A 14,367-nucleotide genomic window follows, 5' to 3' on the forward strand; every position below is an offset into this window, starting at 1 on the left:
GCATCATAACTTTAGAGATAATAAAACCTGAGAAAAAAAGTCTCTCCTGAAATCAAGGAAACATTATACTTTATAAAAATTATTCCAAAAGTGCTCTAGTGGATACCTTACTATCTTCTTCCTAACAGCATCCTCATCTTGTTCCAGAAACTGCAATCATGCAGCCCTGTGACTCAGGGGAAGCTGATTATTCTAAGTCAACCATAATTATCTCATCTCCCTTTACAGATATTGATTGAGGGACCCACATTTCATCCAGTCAATGAAGCACATTTCTCTGGGGCGGCTACTGATTTGGGGCCTCTTTTACTAAACTGAACCAATCAAACTCAAGGAAAGACTAGTTTTTGATTGGAGGAGGAATTTTCACTTCAGCTGAGTATGGACAAGGAATTGAACTTTGCTCCAGTTGCAGCTACCAGCCATTCTGCAGATTAGAAGGGAAGTAGGTCCATGATAAATCAACATAGAGAGATGGGCCATCCATAGGGACTTACAGAGAAGTGGAGTCAAACCAATGCTTGGAGACCACCATATCTCTGGATTACTTTCCAGTATGTTTCCTTATTCTTACAGTCAGTTTGATTTAGAGTTTTGATTATTTGCCTCCGAAAGCACCCTAGCCGATATATAGTCCAAGTCAAAACCCAGTACCTCTAAGTTGGTGGTTCATCTATTTCTGACATTTTTAACTGATAACCATCCTCCCTCTCACTTTTTTCTCTCACAATTGGATCTGTCCTTTGCTCTCTTGATAATCATATCCTGACTTTATCTCAACTTTGCTGCTGTTCTCTCTTATTCCTTACGCTAACTTGTCATGACTCAGTCTGACCTACTTAATCTTTTCTGTTTCTCTGTCCAGTGTTGACAATTTACCACTGCTCTTCCTGGGACATGGCCTAGATAGGATTGTTCAACTCAAGTTATTTATTTTCTGTACACTGGCAATAAATCATACTAATTATAAAGGGCACAAATCCAGGTGAAGCATACCAGCATGCTCTCATAGTCCTTATTCCTTGTCCAGAATTGGTTTCAGCAATTAAACATATCCTCTGTCAGAATTGTCCCTTTGGTGTCATCTTTTTAGGAGTTTCCGAAAACACTTAACAGTATTACAACTTTTTGGTCTACACTTTACCCTATAATTTCGGTCCATAATTGCTTCCACAACTAAGTCAGATCTCTGTTTTACTTTTCTTTTCTTTTCTTTTTTTTAATAAAGCTATTGCGTGAATAGCCTAGCTTTATTTTTTTTTTAAGATTTTATTTATTTTTTTTAATTTTTATTTATTTATGATAGTCACAGAGAGAGAGAGAGAGAGGCAGAGACACAGGCAGAGGGAGAAGCAGGCTCCATGCACCGGGAGCCCGACGTGGGATCCGATCCCGGGTCTCCAGGATCGCGCCCTGGGCCAAAGACAGGCGCTAAACCACTGCGCCACCCAGGGATCCCCTCTGTTTTACTTTTCTAGTCAATTCTACATTGAATCACACTTTTTATCTCTTTAAGGTCATATTTTCTTCTTATCTTTAGAATGAACATGTTTTCTTACAATCCTTATTTTCAGGGTGAGAAAAATATTTGTAAAAGATATCTTTTTTATTGTTTTCTATCTATCATACTTCTTTTTTTCCTATCATACTTATTTTTCCTTGCTACCATAAAGGAAATAGCCTTTATGGATATAAAGGAATATCAATTTTGCTTCAGTAGAGAAAAGAAGGAACTTTATTACTAAAATTTTCATCTACTACTTTCTTTGGCTTGAACTACTTTTTACAGAGTATCAAAACTGAGAGAAGGTAAGGAATACACCTAAAATGTTATAGAGGGCAGGATTAAGACCATAATACAAATGTGAAAAGTATTAATCTCAGTCCATGACCTCAGGTATGAAAGAAATCTATTTCTCAATAATTTATCTTAAATTTTATTTCAACTTTTTTTTTCAGTAAGATCTGCACTTTTTTTTTCTATTTGCCAGGTAGAGTATTAGGGATAAGAGGAGGAGTTGTTGGAGATGCTCTTGCCCTCATTTATATCCAGTCTACCCAGAATAGTTAAAAATTTCTCGGATCCATTTTATCTCCTGCTGTGAATACTTGCAGATCACTGCAGTATCCCTTATGCAAACAGATCCACTTCTGTGTCAACTATGTATAAGAATGTGTTCATGTGTGTACAGTGAGTTATTTGCTGAGTGTGTCTGGAGGCAATTTTTAGTGGCATACAGAAGAGGGGGAGAAGTCAATGTGCTGCTTTCCTGAACCACTCTATAAGGAAAGGAATTCTGACGTTGTTTTAGATCCTCCCTAACTAGAAACACAAAAATGTCATTAATAATGACAGAGCTGAACTTAATAAACCTTGCCACATTTCTGGTTTCTTTGCCTTGAACAAGAAACATGGTTTCTGGTGTTTTCAGATCCATAAGCAGTACTTCTAAAATACGGAGTTTTTTATTACATAAATGTATATCCCAAATTTCATCAAGGCATGGGGTATTTAAAAGCACAGGCTTTGAAACGTAATTTTTCTTAATTTCAAATGGCTATCTTAAAAAATAAAATCCCAAGTATTCTAAGTATTCTTTCTCTTCTGTGTTATTCCATTCCTGGAACAGTAAACATAAGAATCTCTTCACTATTACCTGAATAAGAGGAGGAGGTCACTAATGACTAGGAGAAACACACTGATTATTGTAATAAAATACTACTCTATTATATCAACATTGACTTCTAGTTTGTCTCCCTACTCTCAGTATTTTTTCTTATTTTCCTAAACAAATATATTTAAAAAAAACACTCTAATAATATTTATGCCATATTTATCTTCCTCAAATACCACTTTCATCATGCAACTGGTCCTTTGCTCCCAATTTCTAGAGAATAAAGTCTAAAATATTTAGCTTGGCATTCAGATCCTACACTATATCACTCCAACTTACATTTCCATTTTAATTTCTCTTAACTTGTCTGTAATAAATATTTATCCCCCACTCCCACCCCGGCACAACAGCCTATTTGTTATCTCCATCTATTAAAAGTCCCTAACCTTGAAAACATCTCAAATCTGTTTCTTCCCTGGTGCCTTCTTTAATCACACCAGCGAAAAATGATCTTTTCTCCCTAGAAACAACAGTAATGCTTGCCTGGATTACAACCATGGGTCTTAACTGTAAAATGTCTTGAATATTTCTCTTGTTCAATGTTTTTACAACTTATTCATGAAGATAATGCCCGAAACTAGATATCCCAGGTCATCTCTCATCTTACTATCTACAATATGTTTCCCACTGAGTAGCCACTTAAATAACATTGTTTGACAGATTTGGGCTGGCTAGGAGGTTCAGTCAGTTAAGACTCTTGATTTCAGCTCAGGTCATGGTCTTGGGGTTGTGAGATCTACACCCACATTAGGCTCTGTGCTCAGCACAAAGACTGGTTGATATTCTCTCTCCCTTTCCTTTTTCCCCTACCCCTGCTCATGCTTGTGCTCATTCCCTCTCAATAAATAAACAAGTAAATAAATCCTAAAACATGTATCTATATAGATATAGATATCTATATCTATGTAGAATAACTTGTTTGAGAGATTTATCAATAATCTCTCAATTTTATGTAATAAAACCAGAGAAGAACTTTCTATTTTTGTTCACTGGCCATTTAGTCTTAAAATACATAATCCTGCTTCACATATGTGATAAATACTGAAATACAGAATAAAGGATTTATAACCATTCGCCTCATTGTCTCATTTGCTACTCCAATTCATCCAAAAACATCACAAATAAACAAGAGAAAGAACCAAAATTATACACCCTAACTCTCAAAAACTTCTGATGAAAATAACCAATAAACTGTTACCTGTCACATAGAACTGAGTGTCATGGTCACTTCTGATTTTATGAAAGAAACTTTTAAAAATACAGTACTTTTCATGTCTCCTAAATATGAATATGAAAAAGTTCATTTGAGTCTATTTTTTATGCCTCATGCAGCACAAGTGAAGGAAGCAATGATGAATATTGAAACAAGTCAGAGATATTCTGTCACTCTTTCAGATGAAATAGTGTTGGAAAAATCTGCAGAGGGAGAGAAATGTACCTTCTCTTTAGTGATTCTACTTAATCCCCAACCCACATACACTGATGATAATAACAATCATAATAACAGCAACAACAATCAATTTAGAATAGCTATTCCAAGTTTAAAATATGCAATGCAAGCAGATCTTCATGGTTATTAATAAAATATTAATTACATTTCATTTAATAATTCATCATTCATATATTTTGTTACATATTTATGTTACAACTTTGTCCTTTTCAGACATAATACTAATGAGTCCAAAGATGAAACTCTGGAAAAACTCACATATATTATAGTTGTGGAAAGTATAAGATTCTGGCTAAAGCATTTTCCCATCACAGACTCAAAACCTAAACAATTCTCATAAACATTTTTATGCCCCATATCAAATTTAGAATTAGTCACAAATATACAATAGCATAGGGTTTAGAAATACTGACATTAATCCAAAATATGCTAATTAATGCACACTAATAAATGCAAACTATGCTAATCACTATAAGTTTGCAAATATGAGCCTCATATTATTGTTAAATGCTTTATGGTTACTGGCTAGAATATTTAAATGTAAATCACAGAGCTAATCATTAGAGTGGCATACCTATATATCATATAACTGAAAGACAGGGATGTTAAAATTCAATTTATTAATGTTAAATGGGATTTTCCTTAAGAATATCCAAAAAAAGATGACCAGCCAACCATACGGTAGATGAATCTGATTTTATATGCATTGATGTCATTAAAGATGATAGATAAACAGATGGGAAGATGGGCAAACCAGAAGCCATTCTCTTTCAGACACACTTCACTCTAAGTGCAAAATTACACACACATATACACACACCCCTAAACACACACTTGTGTGCATGTGTTTACTGTATAAAATTGTTGCTAGATTCCTCTTTAAGAACCATAAAACAATGTTTTTCTAAGGCAATTATCTGGAACAATGAGAAACAAGAAGCAAAGCCTTTGAGAACATAGATATTCAAAATCAATTAAATTCATTCTGGAAGTTATATATCAGATTCATTTGTTGATCAAAAGAAAAATTTCAAATTTCACAGATTTCTCCAATTCCTTTATGACATTTCCATTTGAATACCAGATAGTATTTTGATTAAAATTATTGTTCAACAGTAGATCCCTTCAAATATAGCTTAAAAAGTCTCCTCAATAATGTTTACAACTGATGTGACTTTAGGAAATTTTATAAATATTTCTTAAATTTAGAATTCCTTTATTATGTCACTGAAATCCATCCTCTATATGCATCCACTCATCTATCCATCCATTCATCCTCAGGAAAATTTTTAAAAAAATTAAATGGTGCTTTGTTTAAATGAAGATGAATGGTAGAAATTACAGATGGATGGAGACAATAGTATCTACTTAAAGAATTTATCTATATAAAAGACTATATAAAGTCTTAAATTGAGGGGTATGAGAATTTTTAAAAATTAATTTGAGGCATTCGAACTAGATATAGATGGTATGCTTGGGGTGACTTCTGAATTTTACTCTATGCAAATTTTTAAAAATTCACCCCATTCTTGATTGCTTTGTACAATAAATTTATAGAATTTGGATTGGAAGAAAGGTTTCTAAAGGGCTCCTTACTAATCATTATTTTAAAAAAATATTTTATTTAAATTCAATTTGCCAACATATAATATAACACCCAGTGCTCATCTCATCAACATTCTTATTCCAGACCCAATTAACGTCATTTTTTACTTGAAGACAGGAACAAAATCTCTTCTTCAAATATTTCTTATCCATGGGATAGTTTTCCCCCATTTTATTAGCTCTTGGCCAGTAGTTTGATTGTTTGTTAATTTATCTATTGCTTTCATGCATATTTTAATATTTAGGATGAATGGTATATTATTCATGTAGAAGGGCCTTCTCATCCATTCATGGCCTCATCTGATTATCAAAGTAATCCTGTGAGATAGTGAAGGCTAACATTGTAATCGTCACTTTACTGACAAAAAAGAAAAGAGGGGCAGAGAGCTGACTTGATTTCCTACAGATCACACAGTTAATCAGTGATGGGACAGAGAGAACTTGGAATCCCTGCAGGTATTCTCAAAATAATATCAAATTCTAGGTTATGAATATGAAGATAAATTTGAATTGTTCCTTCTGGAACTAATTCTTCCCTCTGGACTACTTGAGTTTCAGCTAATCTGTTCAATTCCTCTAGAAATTATTCAGAGTATATATGGCATCAGGAGGCTATAAAATATATTGTTGTATTTCTCAAACTAATATCATTTCACTGCCCCCCTCAACACTACTACCATTTCCAAACACCATTCTTATTGTTATTTAATTTTTTCTTCATCTTAAAAAGAAAACATAAACTTTAGTCTTCCTCACAAAATATCTAAGGTATTAATGGTTTGATGTGATATATGTGAGATATATATATACATGTTTGTTAGTACAGAAGTCACACAATAACTAAAAAATAAATTCTGACTCATTTATTTACCTATTTCTGTGTTTCTGGAAAATAAGGTCTCAAAATCTTGGTTTTCTTGGTATTATTTTAAAATAATAAAACCTGCCTAGAGTGAATTGTTTAGATATGAATAATATATGCCAGGTGTCTGGCACAGTGAAGCCGCTCAGTAAATTACCTTAATTTATTTTAGACTACAAACTTTAATCCATTAGCACTTCTTAAAATATGTCGGGTTTTTTTTTAAGATTTTATTTATTTATTTGAGAGAGACAGCATGAACGGTGGGGAGGGACGAAGGGAGAGAGCAGACTTCCTGCTGAGCAGGGAGCCCAACTCAGGGCTAGATCCCAGGACCCAGGATCATGACCTGAGCCCAAGACAGATGCTTAACTGACTGAGCCACCAGCACCCTGATATGTTGGTTTATTAAACTTGTTTCCACTATCCATTGTTACTCTACTTATAATAATTACTTACTCACTTCCTACAATTTAAAAGCCTCCCAGTCAGTCTGGTCTTTCTCTTATTTATTTTTATTTTTTTATTTTTTGGTCTTTCTTTTCAATCTTCTTCCTCCTCAGTGTATCCTATAAAATATCCTAAATAATTTAATCACATTAGACATGTTTCCAAATTTTTTTCCTCTGCTTTAGAGTAAATATAATTTATCTTATGACATGGTATTTCATAATATGATTTATATGTAAATGATATTCATAATATGATTTATATATAAATGATATTCATAATATGATTTTTATATAAATTCCAGGCTTATCACCACTTTTACCCCTTCATACAGGTGGACCAAACAAAGCTGGTCCACCAGCTGGTCCAAAATAAATTATCTTTCCCATTTTGCCCCCAAGTAATCCTCTAGCTTCAAGCTAAGTTTGAATTTGTAATACCCTCATCCTGAATTTCCCTCAAAAATGCCTTGAATATTCTTTTTTAAAATTTAAATTCAATTTGGTTAACATACACTGTATTATTCATTTCAGAGGTAGAGTATAGTGATTCATCAATTGCATATAACACCCAGTGATCATTACATCAAGTGCCCCCCTTAATGTCCATTACCCAATACCCCATGCACCCTCCCCCCTTCCCTCCAGCAACCCTCCATTTTTTCTCTATAGCTAAGTCTCTTATGATTTGCCCCTGTCTCTGTTTTCATCTTATTTTATTTTCCCTTCCCTTCCCATATGTTCATCTGTTTTGTTTCTTGAATCCCACATATGAGTGAAATCATATGGTATTTGTCTTTCTCTGACTTATTTCACTTAGCATAATACCCTTGGTTCCATCATTGCAAATGGCAAGATTTCATTTTTTGATGGCTAAGTAATATTCCATTGTCTATATGTACCACTTCTTTTTTATCCATTCATCTGTCAATTGATATCTGGGCTCTTTCCATATTTTGGGTACTGTGGACACTGCTACTATAAACATTGGGTGCATGCACCCCTTCGAATCACTGTTTCTATCTTTTGGATTAATACCGACTAGTGCAATTGCTGGGTCATAGGGTAGTTCTATTTTCAACTTCTTGAGGAACTTCCATACTGTTTCCTCAGGGGCTGCATCAGTTTGCATTCCCACCAACAGTGTAAGAGGGTTCCCCTTTCCCTGCATCCTTGCCACCATCTATTGTTTCCTCACTTGTTAATTTCTCAGCCATTTTGACTGGTGTGAGGTGGTATCTTGTGGTTTTGATTTGTATTTCCCTGTGGTCAAGTGATGTTGAGCATTTTTTCATGTGTCTGTTGGCCATTTGTGTGGCTTCTTTGGAGAAATATCTGTCATGTCTTCTGCCCATTTCTTGACTGGATTTTGGTTTTTGGGTGTTGAGTTTGATAAGTCATTTGCAAATATCTTCTCCCATTCTGTAGGGAGAAAATTTTTGAAAAGTTTCGTTGACTCTTTCCTTTCCTGTGCAAAACCTTTTTATCCTGATGAAGTTTTAATGGTTCATTTTTCTGCTTTTGTTTCCTTTATCTTTTAGACGTGTCTAGCAAGAAGTTGCTGTGGCTGAAGTCACAGAGGTCCTGCTATGTTTTCCTCTAGGATTTTGATGGATTCCTGTCTCACATTTAGGTTTTTAATCCATTTTGAGAAATGCCTTAAGTATTCTTGACTCTTTAATCCTTTATGAAATTTAAGATTCATTTCATCAAGTTCCAAAAATAACACTATTGGGTTATAACTAAAATTTTCTTGAGGGGTGCATGGGTGGCAGTGGTTGAGTGCCTGCCTTCAGTTCAGGGCATGATCCTGGGGTCCTGGGATCAAGTCCCACATCGGGCTCCCTGCATGGAGCCTGCTTCTCCTTCTGCCTGTGTCTCTGCCTCCCTCTCTCTCTTGTGTTCCTCAAGAATAAATAAGTAAAATTAAAAAAAAAAGAATTTTGTTGAACTTATAGGTTGATTTCAGAATAAATTATTTCTTTATAGTATGAATGCATGTTATCCATGATGATCTATGTCCCTATTTATTTAAGTCTTCTTTAATATCCCTTAATACAATTTAAAATTTTTAATGTTTTATTAATGTACTTAGGTGTTCTGTTACTCCTGATTATACATTTGCTTAAAATAGCCATTTGCTGTTGGTGTATAGAAATATAATAATACTAATTTTAATCTTATATCCAGCGAGCTTGCTAAATGCTCTTATTACATTCAATAATATATCTTTGGATTATTTTAGTTCTTTAATTAAATGCTCATAACACCTGCAAGTATCACTAGTGTGCACTTCCTTTTCCAATCTGTATACTTTGAACCATAGTTTAAGCCCCCAACACAATGTTGAATAGAGTGATGATAGAATTTGTTCTATCTAGTGCTAACCCAGGAAAACAAGTAATTAATTTGTGGAGAAAATCCCAGGGAAAAGAAGCAGGAGATCAATAAGAGGAAAAAAACAGTACAAAGGTGAATAATTGATCACCTGTATGACAAGTGGGGCTTGGTACCATTGAGATAATGTGAGATATTATGAAGATTACGTCCCACAGTTGTTCACTTGGGAGAAGAAAAAGAGGAGCATTTATTCTCTGACTCTTGTCCTCCATTGCTTAAGAATGGTTCATGAGATATTAACCCACTCATCCTTTCTGGCTGCACATGCATGCCTGCCACTTCCATCTCCACAGGTCTCCCTATTCATGGTGTTAGGAAAATCCCAAGACAGACAGAGAAAATATGTGGGCTAGCTGAGGCAGTTGGTTGTAGTTAATTATTATTATTATTTTACATATTTGGGGGTTTGGTTTCTTAACAATTTCTGTAGGATTTTTTTTGCATCTACAGTGATGAATGAAATAGATTTGGAATTGATCGTTTTGTATAGTTTTGTCTGGTTTTCATGCCAAGTTGATAATGGACTCAGAAGCCATTAGAGAGCATTCCTTATTTCCTCTTTTCTGTAAGGGACTGAATAAGCTTGAAAAGATGTTTTGGAAAATCTGTAAAGCTCTCTAAAATTTTCTGAGCCTAGTGTTTTGCTTGTGGGAATATTTTAAACTAGTGTTTCAATTACTTTAATGTGCATAGTATTATTTGTGTTGCTTTCCTTCCTTGATTCATTTGTAATAATACATATTTTTGTAAGAATTTTAATTTAATCAAAAGATTTCAAAAATGTTGGTAAAACCCCCTGGCATATCACCTCCAGTGAAACATCTTTTAATACTAGTATTATTTATTTGTGTTTGTTTTTCCCTTGATTAGTTTTTTTTTTAATTAATTTTTATTGGTGTTCAATTTACCAACATACAGAAAAACACCCAGTGCTCATCCCGTCAAGTGTCCACCTCAGTGCCCGTCACCCATTCCCCTCCAACACCCGCCCTCCTCCCCCCTTCCACCACCCCTAGTTCGTTTCCCCGAGTTAGGAGTCTTTATGTTCTGTCTCCCTTCCTGATATTTCCCAACATTTCTTCTCCCTTCCTTTATATTCCCTTTCACTATTATTTATATTCCCCAAATGAATGAGAACATACACTGCTTGTCCTTCTCCGATTGACTTATTTCACTCAGCATAATACCCTCCAGTTCCATCCACGTTGAAGCAAATGGTGGGTATTTGTCGTTTCTAATCGCTGAGTAATATTCCATTGTATACATAAACCACATCTTCTTTATCCATTCATCTTTCGATGGACACCGAGGCTCCTTCCACATTTTGGCTATTGTGGCCATTGCTGATAGAAACATCGGGGTGCAGGTGTCCCGACGTTTCGTTGCATCTGAATCTTTGGGGTAAATCCCCAACAGTGCAATTGCTGGGTCGTAGGGCAGGTCTATTCACATCCACAAAGGCAAAAGAAACAAAAGCAAAAATGAACTATTGGGACTTCATCAAGATAAGAAGCTTTTGCACAGCAAAGGATACAGTCAAAAAAACTAAAAGACAACCTACAGAATGGGAGAGGATATTTGCAAACGACATATCAGATAAAGGGCTAGTTTCCAAAATCTATAAAGAACTTATTAAACTCAACACCAAAGAAACAAACAATCCAATCATGAAATGGGCAAAAGACATGAAGAGAAATCTCACAGAGGAAGACATGGACATGGCCAACATGCACATGAGAAAATGCTCTGCATCACTTGCCATCAGGGAAATACAAATCAAAACCACAATGAGATACCACCTTGATTAGTTTTGACAGAAGTTTGTCTCCCTTTAAAAAAAATTTTCCAAAAAATAATTTAGCTTTGTTAATGTTCATGGTAAGTTTAGTCTATTTTTCCTTTCTTAATTTATTAGGATGAGCCCTTAGCTCATAAATTTAGAAACCCTATCTTCTAATAAAAATGATTGGGGCATATATTTCTTTTAAAGCATTTGTTTTGCTGCATCCTACAAATTTTGATATATAGTGTTTTCATTATAATTAACTTTCAGTTATTTGTATTATAATTATTTTTTATATCATGCATAGTTTAGCAATATGTTTTTGTAATTTCTAAATATGTGGGACAGTTTCATGTATGATTTTGTCATTAACTCCAAAGTAAATTACACTATGATCAAAGATTATGATCTTTGTAATACCTGTCTTTGAAGTTTTCTGAGTTTTTTTTTTCCTGTGGCCTAGTACATGATCGATTTTTTAAAATATTTTATTTATTTATTTGAGAGTGAGCAGGCACACATGAATGGGGGCAGAGGGAGAGAGAGAGAATCTCAAGTAGACTCTGAGCTCTGCACAAAGCCTGAGGTAAGATGCATTACACATCCTTGAGATCATGACCTGAGCTGAAAAAAGAATCCAATGATTGGCCAACTATGCCACCCAGGTGCCCCAGGTGCATGATCTATTCTTTTAATCATTTTGCATGCTGCTTGAAAAAGTGTCTCTTTATTGTTATATGTAGAACTCTGTGTCCATTGAGGCAAGTTTGTTAATTATGTTGTAGAGATCTATATATCCTCTGCTTATTTAGATTCCTTAATCATCAATAAATAGGAACTATGTGTTGAAACTACTACTAAAATGATAGATTTATCAGTTTCTCCCTGTAATTCCCTCAATTTTTGCTTCATTTACTTTGAGGTTATTTTAAATATACAGATACATATTTATGCATATAATATCTACAAATTCCTGGCAAATTAAAACGGGATCATTATATAATGGCACTCTGTACTTCAATAATTTTGTCCTTTTAACATTTTTTTAAAGATTTTATTTATTTATTCATGAGAGACAGAGAGAGAGAGAGAGAGAGAGAGAGAGAAGCAGAGATACAGGCAGGGGAGAAGCAGGCTCCGTGCAAGGACCTAATGTGGGTCTCCAGGATCACCCTGAGCTGAAGGCAGATGCCCAACTGCTGAGCCACCCAGCATCCCAATAATTTTGTGTCTTTTTATTTTTTTTTAAAGATTGTCTATTTTGATAAGCAAGTTTTGGGCATCCTCTTAAATGTGCTTGAGGCAAGTCCTTAACTTCTCCACCCTAATCCCAGCCCTGATCAGAAGCATAAGCATCACCTGGGAGTTTTTAGAAATGCAGGATCTCAAGCCCCATCCCAGACTGATCATGGAGCAATTCATGCACGTTAAAGTTTGATAAATGTCCTTTTTTTAAAAAAAAATTTTTATTCATTTATTTATGATAGTCACAGAGAAAGAGAGGCAGAGACACAGGCAGAGGGAGAAGCAGGCTCCATGCACCGGGAGCCCGATGCGGGACTCGATCCCCAGTCTCCAGGATCACGCCCTGGGCCAAAGGCAGGCGCCAAATAATTTTGTGTCTTAAAGTATATTTTATCTAACATTAATATAGCTTTTTGTGTTAGTATTCATGTATAATATCTTTATTTCTGCTTTGTCCTCCAATGTTTGCCTATCCTTATATTTTAGGTTTCTCTTGTAATTAGCACATGGAAAGATTTTGGTTCTTATTCACATGTGTCAGAATCTTTCAACCAATTAAGTTTGCTGTCTATATTATAGTTATTAATGTTTTTAGACCTGTTACTCTCACTTTATTTTTCACCTTATTTTTTCTTTATGTTCATTTTATGTTTCTATTTAATATTTTCTTTTTAAAATTGATAACTCTATCTTTTAATAAGATTAGAAATTCATGTATTTTCACACTTTTTCATCTTCATTTCCTACTTTCTCTTCCAATTTAAATACATATAAAAATGTAATGAGTTTCTCACAATCCTTCTGATACTGTGTGTTTAATAAATTTTTTATCATGTCTTCATATTAGAATGACAATTTAAAACTGTTGATTCTTCTTTGTGTCTTGTTATTTTGACCTGTGTTAATTTCTTCAGAGGCATCAGCTACATTTTTCAGGCAATGAGAATTAAAGAGGGCTAGAACCCAATGTCTGTCAGCCTGATAAATCCTAAGGAGTGGAGTAGAAATTACCAAGGGTAAAGACTTCTAGGCAAACTGGATTTGATCACTTTCATCCTGTAAAACAAACCCCCCTATCAAGCATTCACTCTTCACCATCCAGGAATATATTCATTTCTAAACCCTGGAGTTTGAAAAGAGAAGATCAAGAGACATTTGATGAATGTCAATCTCAGTTCTTTGTAAGTAAAGGGCTTCACCAGTTACTCTACTTATTCCTGGACCCACATGTGGGAGGCAGCATTATTTGCCCACAAGCAATCGTCCAGAAGCAAGATAAGAAATTCTAACAACTTCACGGGTTGTCTGGGTGGCTCAGTCAGGTAAGCATCCCACTCTTGATTTTAGCTCAGGTCACGATCTCAGAGTTGTGAGATCCAGTCCCCTGGTAGGCTCTGTGCTAGGCGTGAGGCCTGCTTAAGATTCTTTTTTCTCTGTCTCTCTCTGCCCCTCTCATGCCCTCTTTCCCCCTCTTAAAAAAAAATTCCAACAACTCCTACTCCATTTAAACCCCAAGAGTTTTTAACTGCTGCCTTATCTACTCTCCACAGAGTTTCAAACTTCCAGTTTCCCAGAGATCATAACAATTTCTTCCATTTTCCCTGCTCAGATTTTTCTGAAGCCAAACTTGGGGAAAGGGGCCAGCAGTCCTGCGAATTCCATCTCTTAGAACTGGAACCCATATTCACTATTCATTGAGCAGATATGTGGCAATATCTTGTTATGTGTCTAAAGGGAGGATGTTTACATTTCTTGCTTCCCTATCACCCAAAACTATAAGTTTTCTCATGCCCCAAGGAAGCCCATCATCTTTCCCACATTTATATAGATAGATAGATGATAGATAGATAGATAGATAGATAGATGATAGATAGAAAATCTCACATTTAAGTGGATCA

This window comes from Vulpes vulpes, chromosome 11 (assembly GCF_048418805.1).
Source record: "Vulpes vulpes isolate BD-2025 chromosome 11, VulVul3, whole genome shotgun sequence".
In the NCBI taxonomy this organism is placed as follows: Eukaryota; Metazoa; Chordata; class Mammalia; order Carnivora; family Canidae; genus Vulpes; species Vulpes vulpes.